At 40.6% G+C, this 16,009-nt stretch overlaps 1 protein-coding gene across 1 annotated transcript in view; it reads right to left on the bottom strand.

Moving 5' to 3' along the window:
• The window catches only part of tnpo1 (transportin 1), a 133,295-nt gene extending 117,595 nt beyond the window's left edge, over positions 1-15,700 (bottom strand). The window contains exon 1 of the mRNA XM_052019139.1: positions 15,661-15,700. The gene's annotated coding sequence lies outside the window, so the exon portion shown is untranslated. The remainder of the gene's footprint in view (positions 1-15,660) is intronic.
• Between the last annotated feature and the right edge of the window lie 309 nt (positions 15,701-16,009).

The raw sequence follows: 16,009 nt of genomic DNA on the forward strand, positions 1-16,009 counted from the left end.
TAGATTGTATCCTGACGGATTACCTGACTGCTCTCCTGAGTATCCTGATGGCTACCAGAAAAAAAAACTAATGACAGTGTCTTTGGTCCCCATCACAAACACAAAAAAGAGTAGGCTCCTCAGCCCCTTAAGTTTGCCCCGCCAATCCATACGATCATGACTGATCTATGCTGGTCTCAACTCCTCTTTCGTGTCAGTTCCCCATTAACCCTTAATTCTTCAATCTTTCAAATATGTATCCATCTCCACCTTAAGAATACATATTGATCTAGTTTCCACCAACCTCTGGGCAGAGAATTAGAGATTCACTATACTCCGAGAGTAGACGTTTCTATCCATCTCAGTTTTAAATAACCAGCCCCTTAATTTGTAGCTAATATCCCTTGTTTCCCACTAGTGACATCTACCCTGTCAAGCCCCCCTAGGATCTGATATGTCGGAATAAGGTCACCCCTCATTCTTCTAAACTCCAAGGAATACAAATCCAAACTGACTAGCCTCTCTTAATAGGGCAGCCCTCTCATCCCAGGAATTAGCCTGGTGACTATCCTTTGGACAGCCTCCAATGCTACTATAACCTTTTTTAGATAAGGGTCCAAAGATGGGCACAGTACTTTCCAGGTTTCACCAACACCCCATATAACTATAACAAAACCTCCCTATTCTTAAACTCCAATCCCTTTGCAATAAAGGCCAAAATGAAACTGGTCTTCTTAACTACTTGTTGGACCTATCTGCTAACTTTTTGTGATCCAGACACTGGAATTTTACTCATTTGCAGCCTTTCTCCATTTCAACAATAATCTGCCTTTTGATTCCTCTTATCCACATGCATGACCTCACACTTCCCCACATTAAAATCCATTTACCAGATATTCACCCATCTATGACCCATTGCAAAAAATCACAATGTTCACATCACAACATGCCCTTCTGCCTATTTTCATATCATTGGCAAAAGTGGAAATCTTACATTTCATTCCCTCTTCCAGGTCATTAATGTACATAGTAAACAAATGAGAACCAAGAACCAATCCCTGCAGTACTCCTGTAGCTACATCCCTCTAGCCACATCCCTGTAGCCTGAAAAGAACCCACTTATTCCAACTCTCTTTTCTATGTGACAGCCAGTTTCAATCCAGGCTTACATTCTTCCTCCATTACAGTGGGCTCTTAATTTATCCACCAGCTTTTTATGTGGCACCTTGTCAAATGCCTTTTGGAAATCTAAATACATTAGATCTATAAGTTCCCTTCTATCAACTCTCCCTGTCATGTCTTCAAAGAATTTGAGCAAATTTATCACACGATTTACCTTTCATAAAACCATGCTGACTAGGTTTGATTATATTCAACTTTCCTAAATGATAAGCTTTTATTGACTAACATCTTGCCAACAATAGCTGTTAAGCTAACTGGCCTATAGTGCCCTACCTTCTGTCTTCTTCCATTTTTGAACAAGAGCTGTTTTCCAATTTTCTGGTACCCTGCCTAATTTTAGCAAGTTCTGAAGGCATTGGGTCCCAGCGATTTGTCTGCCTTTAGCTCTGTGAGTTTCTCTGACGCTTTATCCTTTATGATTGTTTTTTTTTAAAAACAAGTTCTTCCCTGTTATTTGGAAATAGCCCATCTGTTATCTTAAAGAATTTACAGTGTCCTCCACGGTGAAGACTGCTGCAAAAAAATTTAACATAGCAGCCATTTCTTTGATTCCCATTACTAATTCGCCAGCCTCGTTCTCTAGGGATCACACACACAATCCTTAACCACCTTCTTCCTAGCTACATATCCACAGAAATTCTTACTGTTTGTTTTGATATTACATGCAATTTTTTCTCTCAAAATCAATTTTCTCCCTTCTTATGCTTTTTAGTCTTTCACTGCTGGATCCCAAAGACTTCCCAATCCTCTGGCCTACCACTAGCCTTTACCACTTTGTACGCCCACTTTTCAATTCAACATTATCCTTAACCTCTTGTGAACCACTGTCTGTGCCTCTTTTTCATAGAATTCCCCTTCGTAATTGGAATAAATTCCTGCTGAGTGTTATGGACCAGCTGTTTGAATAGCTGCCACTGCTCATCTACTGACTCTTAGCTCATTTTCCAGTCCGCGTTTACATCATTATAATCGCCCTCATTTAAAATAAAGACAGTGGTTATGGTCTTATGGTGTCCACCCCCAAACTGCATCCGGAATTCTATCATATTGTTGTCACTACCCACTAGGGGATCCTTAACCACAAGAGATCTTATTAATCCTTCCTCATTACTTACGACCAAATCTAAAGAGTCTGTCTCTAGGTAGGTTCCGTAACATTATATTCCAAGCAGCCATCCCTGATGCACTCCACAAGTATTTCTACAATACCCTGCCAGTTCTCTTCTGCATAGATTCCAATACATCTTCCCCTGCAGCTGTCTAAAAATGAACCAGATTGTTCTGAATCTTGGTAGTATACAAAATGATGATGAGCTCTGGACCAAATATCAGCAGGATATTAGGAGCCTATTTGTCCATCTAAATCCTTCTCAGTTGATTCTCGATTAAAATCCTCATCCATCCTTTTGTAATATCAAGGATTGACCATTCAAATATATTCCTGGTCAGACACCACCTTTCTAACTTACATAAGCACAAAGTAATTTAAAACTAAACTGCCTCTGTTCTAACTCACAAAGTCCTGTTGAACTATCACCTCAGTGCTTGGCAACTCATAGGAGCTCCTAGATAAACAATGCCTCCATTTTAAATTTTACATCCTTGCTTTCTAGTTCCTTCCATGATTATGCCGGTAATTTCCCTCAGCTCCAAAACCCTCAAATATGTGCTCTTCTAATTATGACATCTTGGGAACCTCAGATTTTAATCATTCCAATTGCACACCTGACCACATTCCAAGTCAACTGAAGAAAAAGATATTTGAAGAGCCATGACTCTATCAAGATCTCAAACCTGGCACAAAATCCATGTCTACCAGGGAGCAGTGATCTCTGCCCTTCTATATGCTTGAGACCTGGACTCAGCAGCATCTCAAAAAAGGTACCAATACTGTCTCTGCAAAATCCTCCAAATTCACTGGAAGAAGTTAACAAACATCAGTGTCCTCTCTCAGGCCAACAGTCCAGTATCAAGAGTCTAAATACACTCAGTTGGCCATGTCTTTCACATGCTCAAATGTAGTCAAATCCTGAAAAAGACTCTCTATTCTGAGTTCAGTAACAGGAAGAGTTTACCAGGTAGACAGAGAAAAAAATTCAAAGTCTTGAAGAAATGCAACATCCACACCAACTCCTGGGAGTCTCTGGCTCAAGACCAAAGTGGAGAAGGAGCATTCGGAATAGTATTTAAAATCAAGGCCATAAATTTGGAAGTCTTACTTTAATGGCAGATGCACTTCTGATCACAAAATGTCTACCCATCCACCCATCAGGCATCTCTTCCCCATCTATAGATACTGCAGTTCCCACGATGACCTCATCAACCACAGAACCACAAAACTGGATTGGAAGTACATCATCCTCAATCCTGAGGGACTGCCCAAGAGAAAGGGGAAGGAAAATGAAGGGTTATGAGCATAAGTACAAGAAACAATAAAGAGGAATCTTTAATTGAGGGAAAAATTAATACAGATAATAAAATCTTACAGGATACAGAAAGGGAGGAAAAACAATCTCACAGTGGGAGTCAGTGGGATTAAAGTAGACATTGTCTATAGCCCACCATCAAATATGGAGAAAGGGGAAAGGAAAATTCAGAGGCAGACCATTAAAACAACAGGTGGGAAGGTGATGGGGTGGTGCTGGTGGTGGAGAAAGATCTAGTAATTGACAGAACAGTTAATTAAATTTTCTAGTTCAGGGTTAGAGCAGGATGTCCTGTCACTACTCTCCTTGAGTCTATCCAAAGTTGTTAATCTTCCCATTGACAGGTACAATGCAAAACTCATTGGATAGCCTTGGCAAGTTCAAACAACTCATGGGCCAACCTGAAGCAGCATGCAGAACAAATAAAAAAGTATTTCATGGTCTGCCTCTTAGTGTAGTAGCAAGCCTCAGGTATTGTAGCACAGACAATGATAGCATTTGACAGGCCTCAACCCTTCCAGATGATTTCCTCACGGCTCTACATACACTATGCTGCTCAGTCACCCTAATGCCTATGCTCACCCCATTGTCAAGTCATGTTTGCCATAACCCCTTTCAGTGGTTGGAGTGGAAGTGCATGTGACCCGTGTTGCTATGAAGTTCCTCCGTGACATTATAGACTATTTTCTCCAGCAGTGTGGCCATGCAGAGGTTGCCAAGCATCCTCTATATGCTATTCCCTTTCTCCTTTTATGGCCATGATTCTGTGGACATCCAATGGTACTTTTCCAGCAAGGATATACAAGTTCATTGAGTTAAGGCTGCCAGCGATAATTCTGCAGCTGTCATTATGCACTGGATTGATTTTTTTCTGGTAAGGAAAGTATACTCAGTAATGAATTAACAGGACAGCTATAGAAGTTCGAATTGTTAGTGGTCCTGACAATGTTCAATTTGCCAGCTTCCTGATGTTGTTCCTTTAACCTCTAATTTCACTTTCCATCTTTTTAATCTGGTGCTATGAGAGATGGGCGCTGGAGTTGAGCTTTTCATTCACATCACAATTGCAAATCAGGTAATGTTTTAAACTTGTTCAAGGGAAAAGCAGGAGTGTCCTTGAGCTGACTTGATAAAAGATGGAAATGTGGAGAGTTATAGCCAGAAAATTGGATACAGAAGTGATTGAGGACATTGTAGAGACTCAGATGTGGAAAGAAACTGGCAGGGGGGAGGGGTTGTAGGGGGTAGGGGATGAAGAGTAATGATTGAGTGTGGGTGCTAAGTTGTGGAAAGTGGAGAACCTAGCAGAGGAGGACTCCAAACACAAGTGAATGCATGGAACAGGAAGCTAGAAATTCACTCAGATGAGGATGTTACTGAGATCTAAATCATTCATGATCAGTAGGCATAGCTGAAAAAGTATTGAAGGTATTGCTCTATCCCAACATCATTACCGTAATTATACTAAAACTCTTCTGCTTGTGTTTAATGCTGGAAATCTGGGGAAAAAAATGCTGGAAATACTCAGGAGGTCAGACAGCAGCTATGAAAGAGAGAAAAGCTAACATTTTTGATGAAAGGTTTTCAATCTGCAGTGTTAACATTTTCTTTTCATGGATGTTGCCTGGCCAGCTGAGTATTTCCACCATTTTCTGCATTTATTCTTGTGCTTGCTTCAAGTTGCACTTTCCAAATAGCTAAAAGTTGACTAGAAAACAGGTGCTGTGAGATTTCAAGTTGCAGTCTTCAACATTGAAACATCAAGAACTGTGCAATACAGATTCCTGGAGTGACCAAAGCCTTTGGCAGATATTTGCAAATAAAAGGGTAATGGGAGAACAGCATGGTCCTGGGCTAGCAAACTAGAGGTTACAATTTGGGCTGGCAGGTAATTGGAATTGGTTTATTATTGTCACTTGTACTGAGGTACAGTGAAAAACTTGTCTTACATACTGTTGATACAGATCAATTCATTGCACAGTGCACTGAGGTAGTACAAGGTAAAACAATACAGAATGCAGAGTAAAGTGTCACAGCTACAGAGAAAGTGCAGTGCAAGGTCATAATGAAGTAGATTGTGAGGTTTCATCTTTTCGTAACAGAGAACCGTTCAATAGTGTTATAATAGCGGGTTAGAAGCTGTCCTTGAGCCTAGTGATACAAAATTCTGAAAGCACGTATCTTCTGACTAATAGGAGAGGGGAGAAATGAGAATGTCCAGGGTGGATGGGGTCTTTGATTATGCTGGCTGCTTTACTGAGGCAACGAGTAGCATAGACAGAATCCATGGAAGGGAGGCTGGTTTCCATGAAGTGCCAAGCTGTGTCCACAACTCTGCAGTTTCTTGCGGTCCCGGGCAGAGCAGTTGCCATACCAAGCCGTGATGCAACCAGATAGGATGCTTTCTATGATGCATCGATGAAAGTTGGTGTCGAAGGGGACATGCCAAATTTCTTTAGCCTCTTAAGAGCTCTCTTGGCTGTGGCATCTACATGGTTGGACCAGGACAAGCTATTGGTGATGTTCACTCCTAGGAACTTGAAACTCTCAACGTCTAAACCTCACTATTGTTGATGTAGACAGCAGCATGTACACCGCCTCCCTTCCTGAAGTCAATGACCAGCTCTTTTGTTTTGCTGACATTGAGGGGAAGGTTTTTGTCATGACACCATGTCACTAAGATCTCTATCTTCTTCCTGTACTCCAATTCATCATTATTTGAGATACAGCCCACTACAGTGGTATCATCTATAAACTTGTAGATGGCGTTAGAGCAGAATCTGGCCATGCAGTCATGAATGTATAGGAAGTAGAGTAGGGGGCTGAGGACGCAGCCTTGTGGGGCACCAGTGTTCAGGATAATCATGGCGGAGGTGTCGCTGCCTATCCTTACTGAAGGCAAGGATCCAATTGCAAAGGGAGGTGTTGAGTCTCAGGTATTGGAGTTTGGTGATGAGTTTACTTGGAATTATAGTATTGAAGGCAGAGCTGTAGTCAATAAACAAGAGTCTAACATAGGTGTCTTTACTGTCCAGATGCTCCAGAGATGTGTAGGGCCAGGGAGATGGTGTCTGCCATCGACCTGTTTCAGCAGTAGGCGAATTGCAGTGGGTTGAGGTTTTCTGGCAGGCTGGAGTTAATGCATACCATGACCAGCCTCTTGAAGCACTTCATGATGGTGGATGTCAGAGTGGTAGTCATTAAGGCACTTTCCCTTGTTTTTCTTAGTTACTAGGATGATAGTGGTCTTCTTGAAGCAGGTGGGAACCTCAGAATGTAGCAGGGAGAGGTTAAAGATCTTTACAAATACCCCCGCTTGCTGATCTGCACAGGATCCGAGGACACAGCCAGGGACACCATCTGGGCCAGACGGTTTCTGCAGGTTCACTCTCTGGAAGACTGATCTTACATCCTCAACAGTGACCATGGGTTCAAGGCTGTCGGGGTGGGTGGCGACAAACCAATCCCCTTCTGTTTAAAATGTGCATAAAATGCATTAAGCTCATTGGAAAGAGATGCGCTTTTGTCTGCGATACTGCTGACTTAGTTCTGTAGCCCGTTATAGCACACAAGCCCTGCCACAACTGACGGCTGGTCTGGGACTCGATTTTGGACTGATATTGTCTTGTAGCATCTCTGATAGCTTTACAGAGGTCGTATCTCGATTTCTTGTAAAAGTCAGGGTCACCTGATTTGAATGCTGCAGTCCTAGAATTCAGTAGGGAGTGGATCTCCCAGTCCATCCATGGTTTCCAGTTTGGGAACACCCAGACTGTCCTCTTTGGTACACAGTCCTGAAGATACTTGCCGATAGTCCATGATGATGCTGACATACTCATCTAGGCTGGCAGTTGAGTCTTTGAACATGGACCAATCTACCAACTCAAAGCAGTCATGTAGAAGCTCATCTATTTCCTCAGACCAGCACTGTACAACTTTCTTTTCTGGATCCTCCCATTTCAGCTTCTGTTTGTATGCAGGGAGAAGGAGTACAGCCTGGTGGTCTGACTTACCAAATTGAGGGCAAAGGGTGGCTCAGTTGGCATTTTTGATGGTTGTATAGCAATGGTCAAGGGTGTTTGGGCCCCTGGTGGGACAGGAGATGTGCTGGTAGTATTTTGGTAACACACTCTTGAAGTTGGCCTGGTTGAAGCCACCTGCAATGATGAAGAGAGCCTCAGGGTATCCTGTTTCAAAGCTGTTGGCCACAGATTATAGTTCATTGAGCGCAGGCTTCACGTCCGTCTGGGATGGGATGTAGTATACCGTCAAGATAGCTGAAGTGAACTCCCAAAGCAGATAGTATGGGCGGCACTTCACCATTAGATATTTCAGGTTGGGTGAGCAGAAACTCGCCAGGACCGTCACATCCAAGCACCACGAGTTATTGATTAAGAAACAGACCCCTCCACCTCTAACTTTACTCAAGGACTCTGTACAGTCCATTTGTTGAATTGAGAAGCCCTCAGGTTGTATGGCGCAGTCAGGTTAATTGGCTAATGTAAATTGCCCAATCATGTTGGTGAGTAACAATAAAATTTGGGGGGAGTTGATGGTCATGTGAGAGAAAATAGGTTGCAGGGGAATAAGTGGGTGAATAGGACTGATGGATATGTTCTGAGAGCCAGTATGGAGACAATGGATCAAATGGTTTCCTTCCACGTTGTATGAAAATGTATACAAATTCAAATCTTATCAAGCTCTGAAATCTGTGGTTGCCAACTGATCAATATTCTCTGGGAACTTGCAACCCTAACTCAGTTTGGCACAGACACTACTTCAATCCTGCAGTAGGTGATTTAATGCCTCTGGGCACTATCTTGTAACTAGCTGCCTACAAATATGAGCTGTAGTGAGAACAAACTTACTTCTACAATCACAAACCAGAGGCTACAAGCAACTTTAAATCCAGTCATATCACCTCTGCAGAAGTTCAGGTATATTTAAGCTACCCTCACCAATCTTGTACCTCCCCCAAACATACAATTACTGATAGGTAGAAAAAGGCACGATTAAGAAAACTGTGCCTTCATCTGGAATTATCAAGCCCCATCAAATATCCACCATTCCAGTGGTCAAATAATGCAGTATGCTTCACCAGTAAATCCAAGATTCTTCTAAGTTGATATGACAACAGGAAGGAGAAGATTCTATTCCAGAAATCCAGTAGTTGTAATTAAACATTTCCTGAAACTGAATGAAATCCAAAGCTGCATTTCTATTAAAATAGTTTATATTTTTTTCCATTGGGAATTTGTAAAGGATGAAACTTAATTACTTCTTGCAGTCTAATCTTTAAGATAACACTTGAAATAGAGCTACATAAGTCTACATACAGTACAGAAAATTAGCAAAAAGACAAAAATTCCATAAACACATTAGTAATACAAGGATACTCAAAACAGGACACTTTTCCAACAAAGGTGAACTAAATGAAGTCTTATAAAACAGTTATAATATTAAACCACTGATCAACAAGATGTGATTGCAGCACTATTTTAAGATAAATACTATTTTGCAGTCCTGAAAACATTGTCATAGATCTTCTCTGCACCCTTTCCATTGCAATGTAGTCTGGTGACCAAGACTTTATGTAGTATATAAACCAAGGCCTAAAAAGAATTGGGTGCACAGTGGTAATGAAGTCATTCAATTTTGAATTCCATGGGCTTTTACTGTCATGACCAGCCTGTGTGGGACCTTGTCAAATGCCAATGCTAAAATCCACGTAGACTACAAAGACTTAGCTTTTTGATCCTCCTTGTTATCGCCTCAAAAAGTTCAATCAAGTTAGTCAGACACAACTTTCCTTTAAATGCAAGCTAACTGTTCCTGAATGATCTGTGTCTTTCTACATGAAGGCTCAGGCATATATTGGAATTGATGCCAATAACTTACACAGCACCAAAGTTAAACTAACTGGCCTGTAATGCCCGGTTTATCCCTTCCTCCTTCATTATAATATTAGCATTTTCCAATCTACTGGCACCAGTCCTGTAGCTGGGGAGGACTGAACAATTACAGTCACTGTCTTTACAATTTTCTCCCTTGCTTATTCTAACAACCAGTATAAACTCTCCACAATTATTGCCCTAATGTTTTTGCACTTTTCAGAAATTTGCCAGCATATTTGCTGAATTTTTCTTGGAATGTTTAGATATCTATCATACACTTCCAACAATATGACTGCCCTGCTTTCATTCTTTAGTTCAAACTAAATAGCATAAGTCGGAAGTCTCCAAAATTATATCCTTTTCTCCAACAATCCCAAATAATGCAGTTAAAGGATTTGGCTTAACATTTATTTTAAAAAGCACAGAAAAGGTTTGAAATACCTCTATCCAGTATTTTTCCAGACTCAGACATGACCAAAACATATGAATTAAAGAAGCCTCTCCATTATTGCATTTATCACAATAAGGAGATATATCGGAATAGAAACGCGATAACTTGTCTTTGGACAGGTGAGCTCTATGGACCACTTTAGATCGAAGGAGGGAGTGACGTGCACATAACGATGAAGTATTAACCAGTTTAAAAATTTGATTCCAAGTTTCCTCAGAAATTGAAATCTGCAGATCATGTTCCCAAGCATTTTTAATTTTGTCTAAAGGAACCTTATTCATTCCTGATAACCTACCATAAATCTTAGATATTGAACCATCATAAAAAGGCTTCAAATTAAAAATTACATCTAGTAAGTTCTTATCAGGACTTACAGGGAAAGTATGTACTTGAGATCGGAGAAAATCTCTAATTTGCAAATATCAAAAAAAGTGAGCTTATATATGACTTATGCATATCGGCCTTCATCTCCCTTATAGCCAGGAGGGCTGTATTGCCTAAATAGAAGGAAATTACTCCCCCCACTCATGCTCAATGGTTATGGGATGTTATATCTAAATTTAGAGAAGATCCACTGCTCCATTTCTGGATCTATTCTGAACTCTCAAGTATTATGGGGACCTTTCTTGAACTACTTTCAAAACCACTGATTTGGTGCTTAAAGTACAAATATTGGCCAATACTATTATGTCTTTAGGGTGTTTTTTTTAATCAAACAGCTTCAGTTTTGGTAGTGGGTTACATTTTTTTTAAATAATAAAATTATTCCAATTTATTAATACTAATTAGTTAACATTCTTGTTTATTAATACGAAGCATTGTGATTTCAAGTGTGATTCAATACAATCTATTTTGTAACATTTTGTTTTTTCCTTTGTTTCATGTACTTTGTATTTTTTATTTGGAATTAATAAAAATATTGAAAGAGAGAAACTATATAGCATAATTTGTTACTCCTAACATCCTTTCTCATAGCCAATACCAACACTCCCTTTTCCTTTAATCCCATTCTGTATTTCATCTGAAAACCCCATAATCAAAAACATTAAACTGCCAGTCTATCCCCTCTTTTATCTATATTTCAGTAATACCTAATGCATCTTACTTCCACCACTCTATCAATACCTTCAACTCATCTGCCTTATTCACTAAACTCCTTCCATTTAGGTATATACTATTACACAGTCAGACTCCTTTTCTGTCTATTTCTCTAATTTGCTGTGTCTTCTAAATTTTCTCTCTCATTTTCTGCCTTCCATTTCCAATTTGCCTTTTCTCCCTTCTAAATCTACATTCAGCTTCTCATCCCTCAGCTAAGCTAGTATAAACCCTCCCCATTGTCACTCACAAACCATTCTGCAAGAATCATTGCAGCACTGTTGAGCTGCAACCAACTTGGTATTGGTTTTGGTCTATTATTGTCACTTGTACTGAGGTACAGTGAAAAATTTGTCTTGTATACCGATCGTACAGGACAATTCATTACACAATGCAGTTACATTGAGTTAGTACAGAGTGCATTGAGGTAGTACAGGTAAAAACAATAACAGTACAGAGTAAAGTGTCACAGCTACAGAGAAAGTGCAGTGCAATAAGGTACAAGGTCACAACAAGATAGATCATGAGGTCAGAGTCCCTCTCATCATACATGGCTTGCATGGGTCCCAGTGCCCAAAAATTTAAAACCCTCATTTCTGCACCACCTCTCCAGCCACATATTCATTGTGCAGAAACTTCTCACAGATAATTGTGAAATCTAGATTATAAGTATTTAAAGTAGAACTAGATCATTTTTTGAAAGATCAGGGAATTGAGGAACGACAGAGGCTAAGTTGAGGCTTGATAAATCAGCCATGATCATGTTGAATGGCAGGGCAGGCTTGAGGTGGACAGATGGCCTACATTTGCTCCCATTTTCCCATGTTTATATCTTTTGTTTTGTTTCTATACTCAATAGTGTGTGGCATCAGTAATCCCCAGATTACTATTTATGAATGTCTATCCATGACCTCCTCTACTGCCACATTGAGGCCAGATGTAGGTTGGAGGAACACCACCTCATACTCGGCCTTGGTAGTCTCCAACCTGACAGCCTCAACATCGATTTCTCTAACTTCCGGTAACCCCTCCTTCTCTCCCCCTTTTTTTTTTACTTTCTCCCCCTCCTCCTTTGTCTTCCCTCATTCCTGTGGCCCCCTCCTCCTTCTCTTTCCCCTTCCCCCACCCTCATAACCTGCCCATCTATCCCCCACCTCCTTCCCTTTATTCCATGGTGCACTACCAGATTCCTCCTCCTTCAGCCCTTTACCATCTACCTACCACCTCTCAGCTTCTTACATCTCCATCCTCCCCAACCTGGACTCATCTGAACTCACCCATCACCTGCTCTCCCCAACCTTCTTATTCTAGTTTCAGCCCTCTTCCTTTCCAGTCCTGATGAAGAGTCTCAACCCAAAACATCAACTGTTTATTTCCTTCCATGGATGCTGCCTGACCTGCTGAATTCCTCCAGCACTTTTTGTGTGCGTTGCTCCAGATTCCAGCATCTACAGAATTGTGTGTCCACTATTTATGAAGCTCTGCTTCTTCTATGACTTCCTAAAATTTGGCCTTTGACACCAATGTGAACTTCTGGCTGTTCATCCCCACCATCACCTCCAGAACGTTCTGCAGTTGCTCTGTGATATCCTTCATTCTGGTACCAGGAAGGCAACAAATATTTACAACTGCAGAAATATTTGCCTTCTCCCCCAACTACATAATCTCCTGTAACTTTTGCTCAACCTTTCTCTTTCCTCAATGTACAACTGAGCCACCTTTGGTCTTGGCTCTAGCTGAACCCTCAGGGAAATTCTCTCCCTCTTTAGTATTATTAGTTTGAGAACAACAGATCTGCCAGAGTTCCCCAAAAACACGCCTGCTTTTTGTTTTAGTTTGCCAGCAGTCACCAGTTCATCTCTGCCAGCATTCTGAACCCTTGAAATGACCAACACCTGAAACATGCCATCCACAAAACACACAGCCTCAAAGATGGAAGCAGTGATGTCAGCTCCAAAACTCAGAGTTAAGAGTTCCTCCAGCTGAAAGCACTTCCTGCACCATTTGCTGTCCAACACACAGGAAGTGTCCTGGATTCATAGAAGGCAAAGGATATGCATCTATGATTCCATGGAAGTTTAACTCACCAACCAAAAATGGAGCACCAGAACAGTAACTCTTTCCCCTTCATCTAATTTCTCTGCTCACCAAAATTCCAAGCTTTGCAGAAGCCATACACTTGCATGGAACTCCATCTTACTTCATGCATTCACTAAACCCTCTTGTATTTATAAATTCCAAAGACCCAAGTTATCCCTTGCTGTCAATATTTACCATGTTTTAACCAAATGTCATCAGTAAACAGCTTGTTAACCACAGACTCACAGTGAAAGAAATAAAACTACAAGTAGGTCAGAAATGCTAAATGCAAGACTTAAGATACAGATCAATCCCTTAAACACTTAAAATTCTCCCACTCATCTGATTAGTTTTTGGCAACTCTTCATTCTGGATTTCTCTTCCTAAACTTTCCTATTTCTCTTTCCTCCAAGGTGCACCTCTTTGACAAGCTTTGGTCATTTATCCTCATATCTACTTGTGCATTCAGTATCAAGCTTGGTTTGTTAATTCTTCTACGAAGCACTTTAGGACATTCTGCTACAGGTTAAAGGCGCTAAATATATCTGATACTGCACCTCAGTTGCTCCCTTCATGCATGTCCTCATGTTGAAACTTATGAATGATAGTCTTCAACCTTATCCATGCAGACAAACTGCCAATCAGAATTTAATTCTCAAAAAGGAAGCTATTTCTGATCTCAGCACCTACTACAACTACTATTTTGATTATTTGCTGTAATATTCTAAAAGTGTGGTTAATTCCTGCTCTACATATGGTTGGATTTCCTGAGCATCTGTTAACATTTCCTCAGATTCATTCAACACAGAAACAGGCCCTTCGGCCTAATTGGTCCATGCTTACCAAGATTCCCATTTAAGCTAGTCCCATATCCACGTTTGGCCCATATCCCTCTGAACCTTTCCTATCCACATACCTGTCCAAGTACCTTTTAAATGTTGTTAGTGTACCTGCCTCAACCACTTCCCCTGGCAGCTCATTCGATAAACTGACCATCGGATGGGTGAAAAAGTTGCTCTTCAGGTTTCTATTAAATCACTCCCCTCTCACATTAAACCTATGCCCTCCAGTTCTTGATTCCCCAACCCTGGGAAAAAGATTGTGTGCATTGACCCTATGTATGCCCGTCATAATTTTATACACCTCTAGAAGATCACCCCTTATTCTCCTGCACTCCAGTGAGAAAAGTCACAACTTGCTCAACCTCTCCCCACAACTCGGTCCCTCGAGTCCCAGCAACCTGCTTGTAAATCTCCCCTGCACTCTTTCCAGCTTAATGGCATCTTTCTATAGCAGGGTGACCAAAACGGAACACAATATTTCAAATGTAACTTCACCAACATCTGGTACAACCGCAACACAACAACCAGCTTCTATACTTAATGCCCTGACTGATGAAGGCTCGGGTGCCAAAAGCCTTATTCACCACCCTGTCCTACCTGCAATGCCATTTTCAGGAAACCATGTACTTGTACTCCCAGGTCCCTCTGTTCCACAAAAATTTATTGTGAAAATTCTACCCTCATTTGTCTACCCATAATGCAACCACACTTATTCAAATTAAACTTCATTTGCCATTCCTTAGCCCACTTACCCAGCTGATCAAGATCCTTCTGTAAATCCTGATTACCATCTTCACAGTCTACAACACTACCCATTTCAGTGTCATCTGCAAATCTTAATTTTTTTTTATTTTTCCTTCCCTGGTGCAGTACTAGTCCAGGTAATCATACTTCACATTTTGCCCATCTTATTCCGCAATTCTTCAGTATCCATTGTCCCTTTTAGATTAGTATCATCACAATTAGGCTATAAACCATTAATTTGAATCTAATTATCTAACTTAACTAAATTCTTGATCTGCCAACATCTTAGCATCACTGACTGCAGTTGTCCAATAAATCTTGAGATTTGTCCATTTTATATCATCCTTAGGAAACATATTGAGAACAGAACCTGAAATTCTGTTAGTCTGGTTATGGATTTGCTAGTGAGAGGCAATTGTCATAAATCACAAGCAGGTATTTTTTAAAATTAACTACTGTGTAAATTGACCACTAATTTTCCATCAGGACACCTTACCAAACCCAGTAGAAATTGCATAGCAATTCTCACCTTTTGCCCCCGACAATGTGAATATGCTAATTCTGGACCCAACAGGACATTTGAGCAATGCCCACCCACGAGTCATTCTCTGTCAGCATTTCTCCACTTGATCTCAGAAATGATCCACATAAAAAAGGATAAATGATTTTTTCCTCGCCCCTGTCAAACGCTATATTGGGCTCTGACAGCAATACACGTTTATGCGTTTAAACGCCCAGCAGCTAACATAACCATCAGAGGAAATTATCGAAAATACAAATATATGCATTTTGCAATAGGGCACCCGTGATAAACTGACATTATTTAAAATAAAGCCCTCCGTGGAAAAGATATATAAAATACCATAATTACGGATTAATTTCTTCACCACTAAATGTAAGTATCTTCCACATATAAATAATTACCAAAAACAATTTACAGCACACGATGATTAGCTCACACCTACCCCAACCATCACAATATACTACGTAAGTGGAGAAACTGATCGCCGCCCTTGAAATGGCGCCCATTCACAGGCGGGTCACATTCAAGCAACAGGCACCCTGATTCGTCGATGAGTACTCAGTTTGTAACCAGGACAACGACGTTCATGGCTTTAAAAAAATCTCTATGGAAACGGATAAATTGATTGCTCGGTACCAAGCAGGCTAGTGTTTGAAGCTCATCTTTCTCATCCCTGCTAAATACACATTCAAACATTTTTCTTTCTCTTAAGCAATCACTGGACATGTATAGAGATAAGCACATATATGTGGGGAGCAACTAAAGTGCAATATCACTTATCTTTTACACTT

This window comes from Pristis pectinata, chromosome 7 (assembly GCF_009764475.1).
Source record: "Pristis pectinata isolate sPriPec2 chromosome 7, sPriPec2.1.pri, whole genome shotgun sequence".
Taxonomy (NCBI): domain Eukaryota; kingdom Metazoa; phylum Chordata; class Chondrichthyes; order Rhinopristiformes; family Pristidae; genus Pristis; species Pristis pectinata.